Source organism: Bufo bufo, chromosome 5 (genome assembly GCF_905171765.1).
Source record: "Bufo bufo chromosome 5, aBufBuf1.1, whole genome shotgun sequence".
NCBI lineage: Eukaryota > Metazoa > Chordata > Amphibia > Anura > Bufonidae > Bufo > Bufo bufo.
Window position 1 is genome coordinate 24711181 of NC_053393.1, and position 25262 is coordinate 24736442.

A 25262-nucleotide genomic window follows, 5' to 3' on the forward strand; every position below is an offset into this window, starting at 1 on the left:
CATCAATGCGAGCTGTGGCAAGAAGGCTTGCTGTGTCTGTCAGCGTAGTGTCCAGAGCATGGAGGCGCTACCAGGAGACAGGCCAGTACATCAGGAGACGTGGAGGAGGCCGTAGGAGGGCAACAACCCAGCAGCAGGACCGCTACCTCGGCCTTTGTGCAAGGAGGAACAGGAGGAGCACTGCCAGAGCCCTGCAAAATGACCTCCAGCAGGCCACAAATGTGCATGTGTCTGCTCAAACAGTCAGAAACAGACTCCATGAGGGCCCGACGTCCACAGGTGGGGGTCGTGCTTACAGCCCAACACCGTGCAGGACGTTTGGCATTTGCCAGAGAACACCAAGATTGGCAAATTCGCCACTGGCGCCCTGTGCTCTTCACAGATGAAAGCAGGTTCACACTGAGCACATGTGACAGATGTGACAGAGTCTGGAGACGCCGTGGAGAACGTTCTGCTGCCTGCAACATCCTCCAGCATGACCGGTTTGGCATTGGGTCAGTAATGGTGTGGGGTGGCATTTCTTTGGAGGGCCGCACAGCCCCCCATGTGCTCATCAGAGGTAGCCTGACTGCCATTAGGTACCGAGATGAGATCCTCAGACCCCTTGTGAGACCATATGCTGGTGCGGTTGGCCCTGGGTTCCTCCTAATGCAAGACAATGCTAGACCTCATGTGGCTGAAGTGAGTCAGCAGTTCCTGCAAGACGAAGGCATTGATGCTATGGACTGGCCCGCCCGTTCCCCAGACCTGAATCCAATTGAGCACATCTGGGACATCATGTCTCGCTCTATCCACCAACGTCACGTTGCACCACAGACTGTCCAGGAGTTGGCAGATGCTTTAGTCCAGGTCTGGGAGGAGATCCCTCAGGAGACCGTCCGCCACCTCATCAGGAGCATGCACAGGCGTTGTAGGGAGGTCATACAGGCAAGTGGAGGCATCACACACTACTGAGCCTCATTTTGACTTGTTTTAAGGACATTACATCAAAGTTGGACCAGCCTGTAGTGTGTTTTTCCACTTTAATTTTGAGTGTGGCTCAAAATCCAGACCTCCATGGGTTGCAAAATTTGATTTCCATTTTTAATTTGTGTGATTTTGTTGTCAGCACATTCAACTATGTAAAGAACAAAGTATTTCAGAAGAATATTTAATTAATTCAGATCTAGGATTTGTTATTTTTGTGTTCCCTTTATTTTTTTGAGCAGTGTACATAGGAGGCAGTATTATAGTAGTTATATTCTTGTATATATATATATATATATATATATATATATATATACTTAATCTTGTAATGGTTTCATTTTTTATCTGCAATATGTATATTTACTCCCCATACTCCTACACGCTACATCATACATCAGAACAATGATGGTGGAGACAACAATGGAGATGAGAACATCAGTTGGGTCACTCCCCAGTACGTGTATATAGACATGTCTGGAACAGGAAACAAGAAGCTGCATATATTACAGTATATTTCATCCACTTTGGCAGAACAGAAGCTTTGTTAAGGTTGATCCTAAAGGGAATAGTGTCTCAGACTACGGCTGAGTGCACATTGGAGACTTCAGGTGAATGAGAACATAGAAGACTGCAGACAAATAGAGTGGTCGGAGCAGTTCTTATAACTCCTCAGTGTTCCACATTGTTTTTTTCACCCATTTTGCTTTCTCAAAATTCTGTTTACAGCAACTTCCTAACAACCCAACATCGAAAAATTGCTGCTGTCACAATCAGACCTGAAGAGCATCGGTGATTAAAAAAATAAATAAAAAAATTCACTGTGCGAAAGGTAAGACTACGTAAATATGCTACTTATTGGCTGAATCATGTTTAGCCTTCCACAAGATGAAATCTCAAAAAGGTCTCCCTGTGCCCAGACAACCTACAGAAGGAAGTTTGACCTTCCAAGAACAAACTGGGGCAAAGAGGATAACGGAGGGCAGGCTTTTAACTGGAATTTGAGTAATTTTTTTTATATGACCCAGATCAGGATAAATTACTAATTTTGCTCAAAACAGTTGGGAATAGATGAAAAGGACGACCAGGAACAAGATAGAGGCAGACATTATGAATATATCATTGAGAACTTGAGGGCCCAAACATTATGTGTATGGATTTGGAAAGGGAAGGGGGGGGGGGGTTAACCATGAACTCTTATGGTACTTTGGTGGTAAAACCCACCATCAGGTAACCACAAAAAAAAAAAAAAAAAAAAAAACACACATTACTACAAGAAGGATGTTCTACAAAATCTAAAAAATGACTGTTCAAATGCATTGGACGACTTTCGGGGGAGTTTTGTGCAATGCTCTTTGGTACAGAATAGTTCCTTAGAAGATGGGTGTACAAGAATTGATGCACAAGGTAGATTAAACCGTTGTTTCACTTAGATAATCATGTCCTAATTTTCAAACCTATCGGAAGGGTGATCCTGGCTCAGAAAGCCATTGATCTTAAAGGAATGGCGACATTCCATTTAGACTACATTACTTGGGAGCATCATATCTACCTGAACCATGGTAGGCAAGAGTCAGGCCACTCCCAAAGAAAGAGTCCTTGGACTTAACATCCCTGGACTTTATTTCAATGTTTTATGATTAATTCTGCCTAAATAAAAAAAATTAAGCTCAACAGAAATATCCATACATGGTCAAACCATAAAATGGTACAAAAACTGAAGACAAAGGATATGGTATCTGAAGAATTTCAAGGCGAAACAGTGCAATTCCCTCCATGACCAATATACACTGCTCAAAAAAATAAAGGGAACACTTAAACAACATAATGTAACTCCAAGTCAATCACACTTCTGTGAAATCAAACTGTCCACTTAAGAAGCAACACTGAGTGACAATCAATTTCACATGCTGTTGTGCAAATGGGATAGACAACAGGTGGAAATTATAGGCAATTAGCAAGACACCCCCAATAAAGGAGTGATTCTGCAGGTGGTGACCACAGATCACTTCTCAGTTCCTATGCTTCCTGGCTGATGTTTTGGTCACTTTTGAATGCTGGCGGTGCTTTTACTCTAGTGGTAGCATGAGACGGAGTCTACAACCCACACAAGTGGCTCAGGTAGTACAGCTTATCCAGGATGGCACATCAATGCGAGCTGTGGCAAGAAGGTTTGCTGTGTCTGTCAGCGTAGTGTCCAGAGCATGCAGGCACTACCAGGAGACAGGCCAGTACATCAGGAGACATGGAGGAGGCCGTAGGAGGGCAACAACCCAGCAGCAGGACCGCTACCTCCGCCTTTGTGCAAGGAGGAACAGGAAAAGCACTGCCAGAGCCCTGCAAAATGACCTCCAGCAGGCCACAAATGTGCATGTGTCTGCTCAAACGGTCAGAAACAGACTCCATGAGGGTGATATGAGGGCCCGACGTCCACAGGTGGGGGTTGTGCTTACAGCCCAACACCGTGCAGGACGTTTGGCATTTTCCAGAGAACACCAATATTGGCAAATTCGCCACTGGCGCCCTGTGCTCTTCACAGATGAAAGCAGGTTCACACTGAGCACATGTGACAGACGTGACAGAGTCTTGAGACGCCGTGGAGAACGTTCTGCTGCCTGCAACATCCTCCAGCATGACCGGTTTGGCATTGGGTCAGTAATGGTGTGGGGTGGCATTTCTTTGGAGGGCCACACAGCCCTCCATGTGCTCACCAGAGGTAGCCTGACTGCCATTAGGTACCGAGATGAGATCCTCAGACCCCTTGTGAGACCATATGCTGGTGTGGTTGGCCCTGGGTTCCTCCTAATGCAAGACAATGCTAGACCTCATGTGGCTGGAGTGTGTCAGCAGTTCCTGCAAGACGAAGGCATTGATGATATGGACTGGCCCACCCGTTCCCCAGACCCGAATCCAATTGAGCACATCTCGGACATCATGTCTCGCTCTATCCACCAACGTCACGTTGCACCACAGACTGTCCAGGAGTTGGCAGATGCTTTAGTCCAGGTCTGGGAAGAGATCCCTCAGGAGACCGTCCGCCACCTCATCAGGAGCATGCACAGGCGTTGTAGGGAGGTCATACAGGCACGTGGAGGCCACACACACTACTGAGCCTCTTTTTGACTTGTTTTAAGGACATTACATCAAAGTTGGATCAGCCTGTAGTGTGTTTTTCCACTTTAATTTTGAGTGTGACTCCAAATCCAGACCTCCATGGGTTGAAAAATTTGATTTCCATTTTTTAATTTTTGTGTGATTTTGTTGTCAGCACATTCAACTATGTAAAGAACAAAGTATTTCAGAAGAATATTTAATTAATTCAGATCTAGGATGTGTTATTTTTGTGTTCCCTTTATTTTTTTGAGCAGTGTAAGTTCATCCAATTTAAATTTTTTTTACCTTCGTTACCAAAGTGGTGGTGGTTCAAATCGAATTCATTCCTATAAAGAGTTCCTTCAGAGCTTGTTTATCCCACAATCCCCTACTGCAGGTCTCACATAAGGCGATTCACAAAAGCATGCTGCTGATCGTCTACATAATCTGTAATTAGAGATTGTACACTAATTGAATGCTCCAAAATAACTGCCTGGCAAAATTATCCCTCTGCAATGTTTCTGGACAATGACAGGTAAGGTGACATCTGCCCGTACTTAGTGATGATTGGGGTTCATTGCACAAATGTTTTACAACTCGTCCAGCGGAACGAACATCTTATATAGTTCAATCTTAAGTACGTTTTAAGACTTGGCCATTTGTTGTCAGCATTTCTCCTGCTCAACCAGGTCTCCCTAACTGGGCAGGTGGGGTCCACTATAAAGCTAACATCTTCCATTTGTGATGTCAAATGAGCCAGAAGTGCTAGATTTCCCTCCCTACAAGTCCAAATTCTGCCAAATACTCTTACTTGGTGGCAGAGTCAAGAAGGACTCACTAAACAAAATCAGCTGAATGTGCCATGTGCTTTCGCCAATGAAGAGAGGACATTCTGTGCCGGGTCTTCTGCTTCGAGTAGACAATATGACAGCACAGTAATGAAGTTTTGTCTAAAGCCAGAAACTAGACACACACGGGAGGTCATGAATAAAACAGATTGATTAACAAAATCCAGGAATCAACATGCGGGAAAGACTCAAGGAAGTCGGTTTTTGTCACAAGTCTACTAGAGAATGGAACTAAAATGTGATCACAGTTGTTGCTCTATGAAAAAGTTTGAGGTCTCTTGACCCAAGAGTTTTTAGCCAAAAGTGTTAAATCATAGTCATCATGAACAAAAATCCAATGTTGGCCAAAGATGGAAAGAATATATGCCGATCAGAATAATATTTAATGAGAATTAGTAATGATCAGATTTCTGTGATACCCATGGGCTGGGGGAGGGGGGGGGGGGTAGAGACACAACCGGTACAATTTCACATATAGCAACCCCCCTTCTTAGAATAAAGATACTAGGCTGACCCCAGGACTTGGGTGCTAGGACAATGGGGCTTTGGCATTCTGGTGAGGGACACGCATTTATGTCTCTCTTACATTGCTCCAGAAGTCTAACATCCCATCAACTTCTCTAAAAAGAAAGTGGTTAAAGGGTTTTCAGCAATGGTCAGAAGACTTGGCTCATGAAGCACAAACAATAATATTGTCTGATGTAGTTCAATCAGCTTAAGACATCCAAAAGATGCATAAATATAGTCAACCATACAAAAAAGGACCAGACCCAACCATATTCCTTGGGCCACTGGTGATAATGGGAAAAAAAATCATGACATCTGTAGGGAGTACATTTTTCCTCACCATAAGACGCACCTTTCCCCCTAAAATCGGGGGAAAATAGCAGTGTCTCTTATGGAGCGAATCCCAATGACTGCTTACTTTATGGAAGTGGCCATCAGTATGCAGGAGGTGTGGGGAGTGGCGCTGCTCTGGCTGTATTCACTGCTCCCTGGTATTTTTATGGGCACCGTAATGCACATGTCCTGTGCGATGTCAGTTCACAGTGCAGCACTAGGTCAACAGAAGACCAGGGAGCGGTGAGTGTCAGTGCAGTCTGGAGCAGGAGAGGCAAGTTAATTTATTTTTGTCTGAACTCTGAGCCTGGGGTCAGATTTGAGGTCTGAGGAGGAATGGTGGTAGGATGGGGGTCCAATCTAAGGTCTCAGGAGGAAAGGGAGTCGAATACAGAGGTCTGATAGAGCTCAGGTGTCTGATCCGAGGTCTGCAGGAGCTTGGGGTCCAATGGGAGTCTGATCTCGGTCTGATGGAAATTCTATTTTTCTTATTTTCATCCTCTATATTCTAGTTGTGTCTTATGGTCCAGTGTGTCTTATGGAACAAAATACAGTAATTCTGGACTTGAACTGCCAATAAGCACTTGTCATCTATAGCCTAGGTTGTCAACCTGTAGTACATACCATTTCTCTTGGTGACCATTTATCTGACAGCTTAGGGGGTATTATGATCCAAGTTATTTGAAGTTACTTGGCTTAGGAATATAAAAAAAAAAAAATTCTATATAATTACTAGAGATGAGCGAATTTCCGCTTGTGAAAGCGTTATATATTCTGTTACCACGGACCATAACGCAATTCTATGATGGAATGCATAACGGAATGCCTTTAGAGGCAGTCATAATAGAAGTCTATGGGCTGCAAAACAGATCAGTCCATACATAACGGAAACAGGATGGATCCGTTTTGCAGCCCACAGACTTCTATTATGACTGAATGCCTCTAAAGGCATATCATAGAATTGCGTTATGGTCCGTGGTAACGGAATATATAACGCAATTGTGTTTCAACCAACAAAGTGTGAACGAATTTCAAAAATATGAAATTCGCTCGTCTCTAATAATTACCAGTCTATTGAAATAACTTTCATGATACTCCTATTATTACACCAATTCCACCCTTATAATATGGATGAATCAGCTGCACGCGAGCTCCTGGCTTTGGCACAAGCTTCACATAGGGGGACCATGTGTCCGGTCCAGGCTCTGTACAGGGAGAGGTGTTAATCATAACATTTTATTTCCAGTCCATTTACCGTGTCAGGGCTCATTACAGACAAAAGATTTTACTGCTGGCTCTCGCTGAACTTCTCCAGACAGGTGTGGTGTCCTGTCTACAAGCTGCTCCGGACATAATAACTACATATCACATCCAATATTCTGCAACAAGTGTCAAAAGTTATATAACAGAATAGGAAGTAAAGTTTTAATAGTGTCCAACCCACAGAGGAGATCAGGAAAGGTTTTCATATGGGTATGGACAGGTGTACAAGCCCAGAGAGGATCTCCATTCCAAGTTCATGCAGCCCGTAGATCAACAATGTTTTCATGGTCCTATGCCATGAATCTAAGCATAAAACGGTGACCACACACCCCAATTCTGGTAGGAACGGCCAACCATTTGAGGTGTATTAGATGTTCGGCCAATGTTCTTTCAACAGGTGTCAAGGAACTTCAACATACTTGATCCTTTGTTCTCGAGGGAGATGAACCACTATCAGATGCATATGAAAGTGGCTTATTCCAATATCCACATTAAGAATGCACACCCCTTGAACAATGAGACCCCAGCTAGCAGCCAGGAAGATGAATGTCTCTCCATGTAATATAAGGGCAACTTCAGTCCATCAGAACAGGTGCCACTTTCAGTGGGGCTCCTAGACTAGGTCCTGAGAGGAACTCTCCTATATGACATCTGAACAGGGGTCACCTTCAGGATAAAACCTATTTAAGGCCAGGTTTCTTGGAAGGCTTCTGCCAAGCACCAGTAGTCATCACAACTTAGGAGTTATATTCCCTAGAATTGACCAGAGTAGAATGGTGGTGAAGTCCATGGCGGTACCCAAAGGTTGGAGTCACCTTCAGATTCTCCTGCTATGTACAGCAATGCAGAAGTCAACACAGCCCTTCGGTGACAACCTGCATTTTCTGTTTCACCTGTATGTTGGTGGGCGTGAGTTTAACATTCCAATTTTGTCTACAAGTGGAGGTCCTTAGACCCCTGTAAACCCGATCACAGACTGGACGCCTGTTGACAAGGACAGCGACCTCTCCAGAGACAAGATGTTGCCAGGGTCCACTCATTTAGAAAGTTCTTTTGCACTTCCCACTCCTCTTCTTAGTAGTCTAATACCGACACTCCAATCCAAAAACAACATGTGTGAAAAGAGGTCTTTACAAGAATAATCCGAACAATTAATCTGTTGACAAAAACAACCTCTTGAATGAAAAGTTCCGAAGCCGAGAGCACAATGGGACCATTACAAGCGACAAAGCCTCCGCTTACCAGGGAACAATGCAGGGCTTTCACACTGGAATGGAGTTCGCTGCGGGAAAGCCCTGCTCTGGCATTTTTAAGATATTTCTTCAGATAAATATTAGTTTGGAGTAAGCCCGGTCAGAAGGCAGAGGCTGCTGGAACTGAAATAGTTTACTGTGGGAATCAAATGTTCAGTGGATGTCAAGAATCACAGTAAAGCTCAACATCTACACAAATTTGGCCAAAAAAGTGTGCAAAAAAAAGTGCAATATACTGTAATGAGCCATGTACAGTACATGGACCAATTTAATAGACAATTCTTGGGAACGAATCAAGTGTTCCGATAACTGCCCGATTGTCAGCGGAGATGAAGCTGCATTTTCATGTAGCAATCATCTCCCTGATATGGAAAGGAGCAAATCACTAGGCCCCATAGAGAACCATTGTTTCTGTGCAGTAAATCCCGGCCGACTCAACGGGCAAGCAAAGGTGAACAACAAGAAGTTTCCAGTATTTTGATATCAAAGGCCTTGTGATAGGTCATCAATATCAGATCTGAAAGAATTTCAGTTGGGCAAATATCAACTAGAGGAGTAACTGGTCTTGTGCAACTGCCTCGCAAAAAGGATGCACAAGTGCCATTAGGAAAAGCCAAGAGTGGTCCAATGCTGCTCTTACCCCAAGAAACAGTAAAAGGACCTTCTTAAAAAGGAGATAAATACGTGAGTAGTAAGGATATTGTGGTGATAAACTCCCTAAATAAGTCAGTTGGAAGGACATTGATGAATGACCTGAGCTTGAAAAATGGCTGCAACCTTCCGTTCAGAGCTCTGAAATGATAAACCAGTGCCTACAAGGGATGATTACCTGCCACTTTCCTCAGACTACCAGAAACTCCCTGTAGGCACTAACTAAATTGTAGTCACAGATCGCAACTTGGCCCTAATGGACTGCGCCAAAAAGCATTCAAGACCAAGATCTGAGGAATAGAAATAGCAGATGGACCTATGACTTGAGCCAGCAGGTTGCTTTTAGAGAGCAAGAACAACTAGTTGCAATGCAACGTCAATACCTAGGAGGGAGCTTCAGAGTGAAAGGAGTAATAATTTCATGCCTGGTATGAGGTCATCGGCTTCCATTTGAGGTATTGATATTCGTCTCCCGGCAGATAGATGCTGTTAGCCGCGCTTATGGGAGTGACCGCTAAAAGCTTCTGAAGATCGAAAACAGCCGCTCTGGTGCGGAGACAAGAAAGCGATTATATTCTCTGCCATATCAGATGGTAAATTTTATTAAAGGGCAAATTGAGTTCACTTGTGGTCAAAATACCAGGATCTTCCTCCCGGGGTCATGACGGCTTTGCTGAGTATTACACAATGAGATAATCTGATGATAGGAAAAGTCAGCGTTATCCCTGCTGCAAACAAGCTGTACATATCCCCAATAACCGGCTCACTCTGGTGACTCCTCAGATGCAGGGGGCACATGCCAGCCAAGGAGGAGAGGGGGGCAAAGAGATGTGTGCCTTGAAGGGGTTGTCCCACCATAAGAACTTATTCCCTACCCACAGGATAGAGGTCAAGCATCTGATCAGTGAAGGTTGGGTTGTCCTACCATAAGACCTCATTGCCGATCAACAGGATAGGGGATAAGTATCTGATCGGAGGGAGTCTGGAGATGTCCCATCATAAGAACTCATTCAATATCCACCAGGACAGGGGTTACGCATATAAAACAGTGGGGGTCCAATTGTTGGGACCCTAATAAAATCACAAGAATGAGATGCTGGACTCCCAGAGAAATGCCAGAGTTATAGCGCTCATTGAGCGATAACCCCCTGCACTGACCCTCCACCCCATCTCGCAGGGTAGCCACCAGCCATGGCCTCCAGCAGAAATGCCTCGAGTGGCCGTGTGGAGTTCTTTCCATTCCTTGGTATGGGAGTTACGAAAGCAGCCAATCAAGTGTGGCCCCTTTTCCCAAAATGGAGAGATGGGAATTGTATCCCTCACATCCTGTGGATATAAAGTGGTACTCCAACCTCAAGTATTTACAACAATGCACTGGTTAGGTAAAAAAAAAAAAAAAAAAAAAGTTAGATCAGCGCGAGTCCTACTACTAGAATAGAGAACCTAGTCCTTCCCTTGCATCTCAGGTGGAGTCCCATGTTGTGTGCCCTCAGCTGTAGGAGCACACTGCTTCACCTTCATGTTCATGACCTGTTACTTGATTCTTAGGATGGGATAACTTGGCTCCGCAGTTGTGGGATCACGTTGACCGCAATCTACACCGATCGCCTTCATGCCGCCTATAATAATTCACCCGAGGATCTGTGAACTGGCTTTATACCGACCCCAGGTGCAAAGGACTGTACTACGGTGGCACTGTTTTTAAGAGGGTTGTTAGAAGGGTCCCCTTAAAAATCAGCTGATCACAAGATCCCCAAGTGATCAACTGCGATCACAAGTGGAACCTGCAGCAAGTGCTTGACTGCCTGGGCAGCACCCCTACAGGAAAACAGGGGAATTGCAGTGCCCATTAAGATCAAGGTAGTGCATGGACTTCCAGAATGGCTGGCTGATAGACAAGGGTACTGCAATGCCAAGATTAAAAACATTTCTCTGTCCTGTGCCTGATCAGTGGGGTGGGGGGGGGGGGTCCTGTGTCCCACATATGAACTGAGAGGCAGTGCTGCTCCATTCATTCTCTATGGGACTACAGAAGACAAGAGTTCAGTGCTCTGCAGACAGTCCCAAAGACTCTGAATGGGGCGGCAGGGCACTCAAGTGAGGGACGACGGACCTTCTGATCTGTGGGGGGGGCCCCAGAGGACGCCACGTGTGATGCCGATATAGCGGAACTACCAGGGATTGCTGCCATACATCTACACATCTCATATACAAACCCTGGGTCAATGGATGAGTAATGTAGCCACTAATGCACATTAACATTAATATAACCATACCTATAGACTAACAACCATTAACCACATTACTGCATAAGGGACTTTGAACTTAGAGTCGACGTGGAGGCAATAGCCTAAGTGGCATTCAAAGCGGCATCACTGGATCTCCAGGTGGATTTATGTGAATATACGAGGAGCATTAATGCATTTCAATGGGAAAAAATGCCGGAATTTTGGACGGAGATAAAACCGCAGCATGCTGCGGTATTATCTCTGTCCTGAACAGTCAAAAAGACTGAACTGAAGACATCCTGAACGGATTCCTCTCCATTCAGAATGCATTAGGAAAAAACTGATCAGAACTCTGTGCCGGAAAAAAAGAATGCAAGTGTGGAAGTGCCCTTACTGAAGCGCAGTTATTTATTTTTCCTGTTTTTTAACTGTTATTTAGCCTTGATGTATTCAGCAACTGATACTATATTGTGCAGATCAATGGTCCGTATCAGTTTGAGTGTACAGTACACTATATGTGTTGATCACTGCTTTTTATCAGATTTCAAGGAGTGGGCATAGTATTATGATTGGATCGACACTGCATGAATATGTATGTTGTCATGGTACTTACCTCTTTCCACATGTGATTTTATAGGTCTTGTATGTGTTTTGAATATTATATTTTTTTTTATAAGTAAAGGATATTGTTTTTATCATACTAGATAGATGCTCATTGTGGTCTCCAGATACTCGAGTGCCCTCCAAATCTTTTCTTTTATATTGAGCCATTTTATTTGGGAGAAGGGTGTTGCCCTAGGAGAGGGCACCATTTCTATGTGAAGTGCCCATTGCTGAGCCACTGGTACCCAAACCTAATATTTTAATATACTTTGCATTTCAATTCTTCAACATCTCTGCTTGCTGTTAGCAAATGGGGAGGCTGAATCTCCCACAAAGACATCATACTTCTCACAGCTGAGGGTTTGTTATAATTGTTTGAAGTCCAGACCATCCTCTGTGAGCTAAACAGTCTGGGCTTCAGGTGGTCACATTTTATCTGCACTGATACATTGTAGCAAACCATCCGGACAGGAGCCAAGATCCGCGATGTCACGAGATGGGAGGCAGCCCGCGGCTTACAATACAATCTGTGACCAGAACCAAAAATCAACCAGAGCAAATAAGGCCCGTCTGCCAGCTCCAGGTGTTACACGCGTCTTACAAGACTGGACCGGGTCAGGTTTCTGCAGTTTTCAGATCTCTTCCGGCTCGCTGCACATTGTACAGTCACTGGGAGATTTCTAAGAGGAAGATGAGCCCCACCGAAAAGACGACGGCTCCAGTGATCCCCAAATAGTGATTCCCAGCGATCCTCTATGTTCTACAGTAGACCATTGAATCACAGACTGTCCTGCTACATACACTGTGTGACCTGACTGCACTCATTGTGACATCACCATCCAATCACTGACCTGCTACATAGACTGTGACCTCACTGCACTCATTGTGACATCACCATCCAATCACTGACCTGCTACATAGACTGACCTCACTGCACTCATTGTGACATCACCATCCAATCACTGACCTGCTACATAGACTGACCTCACTGCACTCATTGTGACATCACCACCCAATCACTGACCTGCTATATAGACTGACCTCACTGAGCTCATTGTGACATCACCATCCAATCACTGACCTGCTACATAGACTGACCTCACTGCACTCATTGTGACATCACCATCCAATCACTGACCTGCTACATAGACTGTGACCTCACTGCACTCATTGTGACATCACCATCCAATCACTGACCTGCTATATAGACTGACCTCACTGAGCTCATTGTGACATCACCATCCAATCACTGACCTGCTACATAGACTGTGACCTCACTGCACTCATTGTGACATCACCCAATCACTGACTGTCCTGCTACACAGACTGACCTCACTGTACTCATTGTGACATCATCCAATCACTGACCTGCTATATAGACTGACCTCACTGAGCTCATTGTGACATCACCATCCAATCACTGACCTGCTACATAGACTGTGACCTCACTGCACTCATTGTGACACCACCCAATCACTGACTGTCCTGCTACACAGACTGACCTCACTGTACTCATTGTGACATCATCCAATCACTGACCTGCTACATAGACTGACCTCACTGCACTCGTTGTGACATCACCATCCAATCACTGACCTGCTACATAGACTGTGACCTCACTGCACTCATTGTGACATCACCACCCAATCACTGACTGTCCTGCTACATAGACTGACCTCACTGCACTCATTGTGACATCACCACCCAATCACTGACCTGCTACATAGACTGACCTCACTGCACTCATTGTGACATCACCATCCAATCAGACTGACCTGCTACATAGACTGTGACCTCACTGAGCTCATTGTGACATCACCATCCAATCACAGACCTGCTACATAGACTGTGACCTCACTGCACTCATTGTGACATCACCACCCAATCAGACTGACCTCACAGCACCCGCTCATTACCAGATATCACCCCGCACCTCCTGATTACAGGCTCTGGCTTGTATAACAGCTGCAGCTTTTACAACTTACCCCATGTGGCCTGCAGTCTATTAAAGGGACACGTGACAGGCGGTTATTATCTTGTACACGAGAACTCCTGGAGTATAATTATCTGCAGTAAACAGAACACCAGACCGTGCCGCCAACCCGTGACCCATACGCTTCCATGCAGAGCCTGGCTAGTGAGGTGCATGATGGGTAATATACATTTTACACAAAGTGTTTATAATGGACGGCTGAGAGATGGGAGCATGAATAAGAATAGGAGGCTGGCCACGCAGGACATAAAATGAGCTTTCTGCGCAGCTTTGAATGTGACTAGAGGACAAGATGCTGCACCTAAATGCCTGAAGGGAAGCAAAGTTCGTCCACATTATATAATCTGTCAAATGTAAAAATGGCAAAAATCTGCAGCCCTTAGGCCTCGTACCTTGGGTGACAGGACTTACAGGAGGAAGAGGAGTAGTACTTTATTCCACAGGAGTTGTAGTACTTCACAGCTCTTCCAGGAGGCCCCATACACTGCTGATTGTAAGCCCTATATACCCCAATGAATCCCCAGGGCGTCCCATCACCTGATTTTTCATTTTAGTCTCTGGCATCCCCGCTAGGAGCCACCAGTCCCTCTGCCTTGTACCAGGGTTGTGGATGCACTGAGGCATCACTCTGCTATACCAGTCTCCAGTCCACTGCGAACACCACCCAACTATTCCAGTCACCAGTACACTGTCACAATTCTGAAATCACTCTGCTGTACACGTCTTCAGTATGCTATTACAACACAGCTACATCACTCTGCTATACCAGACCAGTCTCCAGTCTGCTCCTACATCACTCCGATATTCTGGTCACCAGTACGCTGCTACAACACTGCTATATCCTTCTGCTATACCTGTCTCCAGTACGCTGCTGGAACTCTATGTCAATCTCCAGCCCGCTGTTACAACTCTGCTACATCACTCTATATAGATCTCATGTTAAGGCCTCTTGCACACGGCCGTTGTGCTCCCGTGGCCGCATTTTTCCGCAATACACAGGGTACCGACAGTGTGCATTCCGCATAACGGATGCAGACCCATTCACTTGAATGGGTCTGCAAATCCGAAGATGTGGTGCGGTGCGGAACTGATGCACAGAAAGGAACCACTATGGAGTGCTTCCGTGGGGTTACGCTTTTTTTACGGAACGGACAGATCACGGACCCATTCAAGCTGAATGGTTCTGGATCCGTCCCAGCTGCCGCACGGACGTTGCCCGCAAATTGCGGTCCCCAAAGCATGAAAACGGAACCTCAACGGCCTCTTGCACACGACCGTATGTATTTTGTGGAACGGAACAGCCGGCCTCTAATAGAACAGTCCTATACTTGTCCGTAATGCGGACAATAGGACGTGTTCTATTTTTTTTAGGAAAGGAAACTGAATGGTTCTATATACGGTCCGCAAAAAAAAGGAATTGACATGGAAAGAAAATACGTTCGTGTGCAAGAGGCCCAACTCTGCTTCACTGGTCCCCAGTCAAATCTGCCACAACAACTCTGCTACACCAGTCATCAACTCTGCAGCATGGGATCTCCAGTTCCACTACACCGTCATCCAACCAGGTGGCTATAGAGCTGCTCTTCTGGCTTAGTGAAACCACCTCACCTTGGGAGAGCCTTAAAAAAGTGTTCAGCCTGAGCTCCCTGGTTCATGAACAGAATGCCAGAAACGCAGTGAAGACTGACACTTGCCCACAAATAGTAGCAGAAGTGTGTGTCTGTAAGGAGGGACGGTAATGCAAACTTAAAGAAACACAGATGGCGCTCAGAGGCTCTGGAGAGCTACAAAAACTACAACTCCCACCATGCCTGTAAAAGCTTCCTGCCGTCAGGGCACCTTGAGAGTTAGTCCTGAAGCAGCTTGTTTTGTGGCTCCTGCATCCGTGGCCAGGTCTCCTTCACACAGCACTTAGTGCAGCTTTCTCACACACCTTGCGCTTCAATTCCTGACTGCTGCCAAGATCTCTGCTTGCTGACAATAACTGAAAACCCATCACGACCTATTCCTGCAGGAAACATGAGAAGAGAGCACCGACACCCTGTAAGAAGTCATGTTCTTGTGTGAGCAGCATGTTATCCAGAGACTGACAGAAAGCAGAGATATTGAAAAATAGCAGATCCAAACATAGCACAGCCAAACAGTGCTAATCAGCTGGGACAGGTGCACCGTTCTTGCAGAGACCGCAGAGCTTACGCTTCAGCGGATACATCCAGGCCGTCACGCCCTCGCTTTCAGGTGCCATTATGCTTTTCTGTCTGTCGTAACCCGACATGTGATGAGTCATGATTACAAGACGACTACTAATCCCATCATCTCAGGAGTTGCTGCACTAGACCTTCGGCGGCGCTCCTGCAGCGGGTCATGCTGGGACTTGTAGCCGCGGCGGCTCAGTCCTGCGCCGTACAGATAGGAAAACATGAGGCCTAATCGTCGCCCTCACTGTTATCAGCTGCAGTAAAAATGCACAGCTCTCCAAAAACAGCCTGTTCCCTCCTTCCCTTACTGTATTGGTCCTGCAAGTGTCAGTCTTCACTGCAGTTCTGACATTCTGTTCATGAACTAGGCGGCTCAGGATGAACACATTAGTTCCAAAGAGAAGCAATCTGCTGCACACAAAATAATATATACTTTTTGGAAGTTATTGACCTACTACCCCCATTGGGATAGACCAGTGATGCTCAACCTGCGGTCCTCCAGCTATTGTAGAACTACAACTCCCACAATGCCCTTCTGTAGGATGTCAGGGAATGATGGGAGTTGTAGTTTTGCTGGAGGGCCGCAGGTTGAGCATCTCGGGACACAGCAGCTCTCACACGAATACCACGGCAGCATTTTAGCGGCTTTAACAGACCCTTTGCGGTTCTATTAGACACTACAGGGTCTAGGATGATCCAGTGATGGCTCAGAAGAACCCAACAGGTACAGGCACTGAAACGCGTCTCTATTCTACCTCACATGGAAGTGGCCCTGGTCATCGTCTGGACCTTAGAAGATGAGGGATGCGTTTTATGCACTTTAAATATCCAATTTAAAAAGGACGACAATGCACAGAATCCATCATGGTGAAACACGGACGCGTTTTGGGCTGCAGTAATGCATACCAATTACCCTCCAGACCACGAGGGACGGGTCCAGCACATCCTGCAGAGAAAACAGAAACCATCTCCGTGCATTCACGCGCTTCGGGCTGCGGCGGTCTGGAGATTGCCTGTTACCCACTTCCCGGTTCCTCTTTTGGAACTGGGAAATGAGGATGCTGCACATTTTGAGGGGGTTTACCGAGCCCTAGCAGCCTCCATATGGCTGAGATCCTCATCTGTGGGGACTGCAGTCACGTGCCGGCCGCCGTGATCAGAAAAACTGATGACACTTTTTTTTTGATAAAAAGCAGCATTACAACGCATTTCAAGTATTAACTCAAGCCATGCCAGAGCTGAGGGAACCAAACACTGTATAGAATAAGAGGGACCCCAATAATGTCTCCGTACAGCACCATCTGAGGTCTTAAGATGAATGGGACATCTCACAAAGCCCCGAGACGTGACATCAAGGGCAGGCGGTGAGATGAAGACCCCTTTATATACTTATCGGGAAAAAACGTACAGACGACGTATTCACACCGGCCATAGAAGCGCAAGAACAAGGAGCGCCAGTCCCACCGCCACGTCTGAGGAACATTCGGGAGTCACACAGAGGGATACCAAGGAGTAGGTTCCTTCCAGGGTGGTGTCCCCAGTCCAATGTATCAGTGCGACAGGGGCGGTATATACTATTTATACATGGGCTATTGGGGTGTCAGTGGATGCAGGTGGGGCCCCCAGGAGCCTTATTTACAACATCATAAAAATGTTCGGCGATCTTGCTGATCGAGTCCCAATACCCGCTTCCCCCGTCAGGCTAAAATCGTTAATTTTTTCGCCATCAGATATTTTTCCAAATAACCCGTGTGCACCCATATGTCCCTCATTAGTCTACAGGTAACCAATGATATCATATGGGGGGGGGGGGGTATTAAAGGGGCTGCTATTTCTTCATAAGCAGCTCCACCCTTATCCATAGGCCATGTCCAGTACAGCAGCGGAGTTCAATCGAAGCAGACTAGGGAATGAGCTGTAACACAACCTACGGTCAGGTGTGCCTCCGTTTTAGGGACAAAACAGACATGTTTTTCTCGACAACCACTTTCAGGATGCGGGGGGGGGGGGGGGGGCGAGCGTTGTCTAAAACCCCTTTAAATGGATCAATTCCTATCGACTGTATATTACTTTGGGCCCATTTACAGAAACCGTAACCTCATTTCTCGCCAGGCTCAGTAAAGGATACACGTTTCCTGCCCGTATTGATACTTTGTTGCTTCTTTAAATCACTTAGGACCCAGGTGAACCAGTGACAACTCCTATAGGAGCTGTACCGGCCGCCGCTTCCTGTTGTCAATTTTGAAGGAGGAAGAAGCAGAACGGCTTAAAACAACTTGCAGGAAGCGACCATCTGAAGGGCTGATCTAAAAAGGTGGAGTTTCTGGTTTAAGGTGGAAATGCCCTTTAAGGGCACAAGTCTTGCTTCTGGCAGGACAGGAGATCGGCAGCGGATCTGAAGTAATACAAACTGCGATCCACTGCCAGGACAAACAATCAAGAAGAAAGAAAAAAAAGCCACAACATCAACATTTGCCCAGTCGTCTGGTGACCTAGTTCTGCAGAGATTGTATTACACCACATTTGGAGAAGTCGGTAACGCTCGCAGTATTTTTGGAAGCTATGATAGCAATGTATAGGACACGAGTGCACATGTAGCATAGGGGCACACGGGACGGGCGGCTGCTGATGCCAGCTGCAGTTAGATCAAGGTGCCATCCGGGGGGCAGACATGCCAAAACGTTCTAGACAAAAACCAAACGACAGCTTCTTCCTTATAATTTACGGCCTGACAGCGCAGGATTCTGGGAAGTGTCGTTACTGCCAAACCAGCAATGACGCGGAGAAGTCTTAAAGTGCACCGTCACCCAAGCACAGTGCGGGCGGCCATATTGCAGGGCACAGACAGAAGGAACTGAAACTTCTTGTGCCAGGGCCACCAGGTGAAGGGTCTGGGGAGTTAATAATTCAGGGATTTCTACTACATCACCGACCCTCAAATGGCCAAAAAGTATTCCGAATCTGGAGGACCACCTCCAAAGCCCATAGACGAGGCACACAGGGGTCATTTTCTGGTCTTGTCTGGGGAATGAAATGAGTTTAGGATCTGGAAGGGGTCCGAATTAATTTTGAAGGTCTGCTGGTGGGTCTGGTCTAGGGATGAAGAGGAGTTTAGGTCTGGTCACAAGCGATTAGTTTAGGTGTCTGGTCTGGGGACTGAATGCATTTTGAGAAGGTATGGTTTCAGGTCTATTATCTGAATTTTGGGGTCTGATTTTCCAGTTAACACATAATAAATCTCAAAGTAAGGCCTCATGCACACGACCGTTGTTTGGGTCCGCATCCGAGCCGCCGTTTTGGCGGCTCGGATGCGGACCCATTCGCTTCAATGGGGCCGCAAAAGATGCGGACAGCATTCAGTGTGCTGTCCGCATCCGTGGCTCCGTTCCGCGGCCCCGCTAAAAAAATTATAACATGTCCTATTCTTGTCCTTGCTTTGTGGACAAGAATAGGCATTTAAATTGCCGGCGCCTGTTCCGCAAATTGCGAAAGGCAACACTGGCGGCTTCCGTTTTTTTGCAGATCCGCTTTTTGCGGACAGCAAAAAACGGAACGGTCGTGTGCCTGAGGCCTACAAATTCTGTGAAACCCTCACATAAAAACCATCTCCACAGCTGGTGTCCAGTGGAGACCTTGACCTGACGGCGGACTCTTAACAACACTGGCCGAGTCCCCCCGTACTACACAGGTCACATCCTCAAGTTTTTAATATCCCTTCTAGTGGTTAGAGCTTAGGGACATACTCACAGCTGAAGGGTTGTTACAATTGTATCCAGCATAGACAATCCATATTGGCATCTATGAGAGTCCGGCCTAGCTTACGGCCACGGTAGTCTTAGGTCAGGTTCATGCAATGTTAACGGAACCCAATTACAAGTCGAAGGGATCTGTTGTATGACGGATTCACGATGCAGATGTGAACAGACCCTTACTAATACAACACCCATCATCCTCCATGTGAACGTTGGTGCTGAACATCTGATGGAGGATAAGGAGCTCCACACCTACAGCACCGCAGATGCGAGATCTGCCATCCTCCACACGTCCTGTGAGGTCATCAGCTGAGCGTACACCGACACCCAGCCCTTCCCCCCACCTGTACACAACAGCTGGCCAGTCCCAGCTTCAGTCCTGCACAACGCTCATGTCCCTGAAGACCCAAAGGTTATAAGGAGCAAATCGATGTCCATATAACTGGTCACTGACCAAGAGATATTCAGCTATGACCCCAATATTTCACACCCCTGTATCCCTCTCAAAACAAGTCCTGGAAGCTGAGGTATGGGGGGCTGTTGGTGTGCGGAGGGATGCTCACACCGTGACCCTATGCGATTAGTCCATGGAGACTTAAACCTACAGCTCCTCCTAGCTTTAAGGGAGAAGTATATGGATGTCATAGGGAGGCCCCCCACGGAGGAGCCTCTAACAAGCAGCAGCTCTAGATGAATGTTCGCCATGTCCTACTACATTCCCCCAGTAGCGCCCTCTGTGGGGAAATTGTAATATTGGCCAAAAGTTCTCAAAATATAAAAAAGGGCTCATTCAGATGACCGTGCCATGTTTTGCAGTCCGCAAATTGTGGATCCACAAAACACGGATGCCGCCTGTGTGCATTCCGCAGGAACAGAAGGACCATTATAGAAATGCCTATTCTTGTCCGTAAGACGGCCAGGGCCACGGAACGGAGCAACTGTGTGCTGTCCGCATCTTTTGTGGCCCCATTGAAAAGAATGAATCCGCACAATTGTGGAGCGGATGCGGACCCATTCATACGGTCTGAATAAGCCAGAGGACCGTATGAATGGGTCCGCATCCACTCCGCAAGGTGACGAGAGCTGGACCAAAAACGTACGTGTGCAGATGGCGCCATTTTGGAATCCTGGATTTTATATTGTTTACTACGGTACCTAGGGAAGAAATCGTTCATGCCAGCCCTTAGAGGACTCTCACATGTGCAGCACAGCAGAATCAACCTGAAGAGGGATCTATCACTTCACGTTGCGATGCATTGAGTCACATAAAAGAGGTATGAGGCACAGCTGGTTCCCAGAGGATGACTGGAATATACTCCGTGCCTCACCTACACATTCTGCAGCTGATACATGCATGAGGTCTCCGTAACTCATCCAGACACATGCATGAGGCATTCTGTGCCTTGTGCCTCATAATGCCCTCAGTCAAGTCCTTCTGGACTGAAACCACCCACCAAGCACGGGTCACTATAAAAACCCAACTGAGGGGCAGGAGTCCTTCATAGGGTTCGGCGAGACCCCCGGTTCTCCTCCCTAGGAGCATCCGGTGCACTGCAGAGCCATCCACAGGCTCCTGATCTCATCAGCCCCTTTATAGGCGGCGTATAAACGCCCCACCGGCATAAATCCGTCGTCGCCTGCAGCACGTAGGACAGGAACTGCAGGACAGCAAAGGCTGCGCACAAGCGCCTTTCACTTTTCAAGGTCGTCGATTCACTTTCTGTCACTGTGAACACACCGAACGAAGCCGCAAGATCTCTATCTGGTCGTAAGGCGATACACGAGCGCCTGCCGACGCTGCGGTAGAGTGCAGCGCACGAGGGGTTAATGCACGAATCGCAGCTGGGGCCGTGTACTTCGTAACCTTGAATCAGCAATAACAGCATCGATGTTCATGCAGTCGCTGCTGCAAAGAGGAGGCGCGCCGGAACATACTCACCCTCGTCGATGTAAACACAGGGCACCGTCAGGCGCAGGCTACCGCGCAAAACGCCGCACATGGCAGGCACCGTGCAGCCAAGCTCAAAGCCGCACGTGCGGATGCAGCAGAGCCGAATCAGACAGTTAACTCTTAGGAGAGTAGGGAGTCATGCAGTCCCATGGAAAAAGCAAACAAATGACGAACTTAACTCTACTGCATCGGCCACATCTTGCGTTGCAGTAGATCATTTCTATACAAAAGTTGCTAATCCAATATAAGAAAAGATCAAGGAGTCAAGAACAATGTAGCAATTATGTATCCATGACATCAATAACGCTGCAGTAATAACCTAGAGGAGCGCACCGGTTTATGCCGTCTGTATCACGGGGCTCCAGTCCAATTCCATAGGGCAGGTAAAGATACAGATCCAGGCAGGATCTGCGGCGTCCAGCAACTAAAATCATGAATGTATGCTAAGGAGGAGGGTCCACTGGGGCCCCCGGATCATTATGATGATATAGGGTCACTCCTTCTCCCATGTGTGTCCGGGGTGATTTGACTGGCCGCAGCAAAGAGCGGGACCTACAGGGCGACTTCCAAGCAAAACGTCTGACCGCATATTCTATAATTAGCCGGTGGTCACAGGCAAATGATCTCCAGGTATACACCTAAAACACAAGCTCGGCTCAGTCCCTGCGTTAAGATTTCCTTAAAGGGGAACTACATGTTACGTCCGTATCCACGAGGGGACAGTGGGGAAAAGCCTCTTCTCGAACCTTCTTCTGCAAACCAATATATAATCAACGTGGAACAAGCGAAGGTACATGGATGGGCCTAAAAGGTACAGTGGTCAGCAGCCTCAAGCACTCCAGCTGTTGGGAAACTACAACTCCCAGCATACTTCACTCACTTATGAGAGTTCTGAGAACAGCCAGGCTGGCAGTCGTAGTTTGACCATAGTGTTGGAGGCTGCAGATCCCTGGTCTAGCTTCTGAGGGTCCCATACCAGGAATGAGATCTTGCCGTGGATCCTCACCTGAAGGTATTAAACTACTTTTCCATCCTAAACGTGGGTAACCAGCCAAGAATCTCACAAAATCAGGTACCCCAAATCTCTGTCCCTAATAGAACATAACAGTCATCTCTGACTGATGGAAAGTAGACTTTAACCACCGGACAAACCAATTCTTCTCAGACCTACACCAAAATCCTCTTTGAGATGACCAATCAGAAGAGTGGTCTTCTCAAAGAAGAGGCCAATATGGAAAAGATGCAATGGAGACTGAAATTCAGAGCAGTCTTCTCAAAGACGACCATTCCAAGTGAGTCCGGCTGGCACAACCTCTCAAGGACTTTCTATGTTCTCCCTGTGGTTGTCCTCCTCTGATTTTTCTCCCACCCTCGAAAAACTGATTTGGTTTCCTGCGACATTGATCCCATAGTGTCCAGCAGGTTGGGCTGTGACCCTGATGGGAACACGTGCTAACGCAGAGTTATTCTCCGCGGGATACGTCAGCACCATATAAATAATGGACAGCGCGATGATAAATTAGACTGGTAGGGCAGAAACATCCAAGGAGACCCAAGACCTGTGCAGTACACGGAACCTGATAGTTCATGGACATCAAAACCACCTAAAAGTTGGGCACCAGTTGCAAACCTAAAAAGGAGCACTGGCGCCCTGGCTCCTTAATTTGGTCGCCATGACAGTAACATACAGTATGCAGGGCAATCTGGGGGCAGAACACATGCAGTGGTCCTAGGGACTGACCCCAGTGTATGGCAAGGACTGCACGTTAGATGCAATAAACGCCACAATCTCCAGGTTACTTTAGAACACAATGCCAGAGCGCCAACTATAGACAGGCCAGACTGCAAGCTCTGCTGGCAAACCTGGAGATCTGCATTCCAATGAGGACTGACCTGCAAAGCGGTGGTGTACCTGCAACCTGTGGCTCTGCAGGGGGTTGTAAGACTACTACAAGTCCCAGCAGGCCAAAACAGCCTGCTGGGGCTTGTAGTGCCGGAACAGCTGATTGCAGAGCATGGGGGTGAACCACACGCTGGGTGTAGTAGTACTCGGTGCAGCTGACAGGTATGCTACATTAGAATAGCTGCTCAGTGCTACAGGAGACAAGATGCGCAGGTCTGGTCAGGGCAGGTGGCACAGCAAACAAGGTCAGTAGAGTGCAAGCTATACAGACTAGTGCACCACCTGCGACGTAAGCAGCATCTCTGCAAAAGGTCACAAAATGCAGCATGCGCGGCAGAGGGGCACAGAGTAAGAAGTGCTAGCTCCTTTGTCAACTGCATTGCACAGTAATAGCTCAACCACCCAGAGGGTGAACAAAGAGCGTTAGCTCTGCAGACCAGCGCAGAGGCAGGGATTAGAGTGCGAGCTCTGCAGACCAGCGCAGAGGCAGGGATTAGAGTGCGAGCTCTGCAGACCAGCGCAGAGGCAGGGATTAGAGTGCAAGCTCTGCAGACCAGCGCAGAGGCAGGGATTAGAGTGCGAGCTCTGCAGACCAGCCCAGAGGCAGGGATTAGAGTGCGAGCTCTGCAGACCAGCGCAGAGGCAGGGATTAGAGTGCGAGCTCTGCAGACCAGCGCAGAGGCAGGGATTAGAGTGCGAGCTCTGCAGACCAGCGCAGAGGCAGGGATTAGAGTGCGAGCTCTGCAGACCAGCGCAGAGGCAGGGATTAGAGTGCGAGCTCTGCAGACCAGCGCAGAGGCAGGGATTAGAGTGCGAGCTCTGCAGACCAGCGCAGAGGCAGGGATTAGAGTGCGAGCTCTGCAGACCAGCGCAGAGGCAGGGATTAGAGTGCGAGCTCTGCAGACCAGCGTAGAGGCTGGGATTAGAGTGATTGCAAGATCTGTGGACAGATGCCAAGTGGCAAAGACAAGTGTAATGCCAGGAGGGCTCAGGGCAAGCTCTGCACCAAGCGCAATGCCCGCAGTCCTCCAGCGGCCGCCGATTAGACTGCAAGCTCTGTGACGCACACAGCACAAGAGCGATGGTTTTCTGCCGTAAAATTAGACTGTCAGCTCCGCAGACAAAGACAGTGCCCATTATAGACTGCAAGCTCTGAAGCCGGGAAGGATGCCACAGCGGGTCATGGAAGATGCTGGAAGAAATAAAAAGCTCCTACCTGGGGGCTCTTCTGCCAGGAAATGGTTGGATTAAAGGGGGTGTCCTCCGCCTTGTCTGGGGAGGGCAGGTAACACACACCGGGATCCCCAGTAATCAGGCCGCCCAGGCGCGGTGTCCCCGGTATATATAGCGAGAGGCAGGGCTCGGGCAGCTGACAAGTGTATATCCCGGGAAGGAGGAGCTGAACACCGGCCTCCTCTCGCCTGACACCTCGGCCTTCCGTTGACGCAGTTCATTAATATGCAGCAATATAAGGGATGGGCGGGGCGGCTGTAAAGCCGACCTCTAATAGGTTACCCGGTGAGCTCTGTGGGCGGAGTTATACGTCCGGTGCACTATGTTGAAGGGGGCGGGACGAAATCGGTACTAGACGTTGATTGGTTACGGGTGAGCTCGCGAGGCGGGGTTACAGCCGGTGCAGAAGATGACGAGGTGATGGTTGTTGCCAGGACCTGAGCAGAGGGGATCCCGGAGTAATGGCGCTGAGGGACTTAGGGAGGGCGGA

General features: G+C 47.5%; 1 protein-coding gene across 2 annotated transcripts in view; it reads right to left on the reverse strand.

Moving 5' to 3' along the window:
* The window catches only part of SLC45A4 (solute carrier family 45 member 4), a 98846-nt gene extending 73842 nt beyond the window's left edge, over nt 1-25004 (reverse strand). Inside the window, exon 1 of one of the 2 annotated variants that reach the window (XM_040433340.1) lies at nt 24756-25004. The gene's annotated coding sequence lies outside the window, so the exon portion shown is untranslated. Of the gene's footprint in view, nt 1-21969; nt 22098-24755 lie in introns of those variants that run through there. The other variant, XM_040433341.1, reaches the window with a different exon arrangement.
* Between the last annotated feature and the right edge of the window lie 258 nt (nt 25005-25262).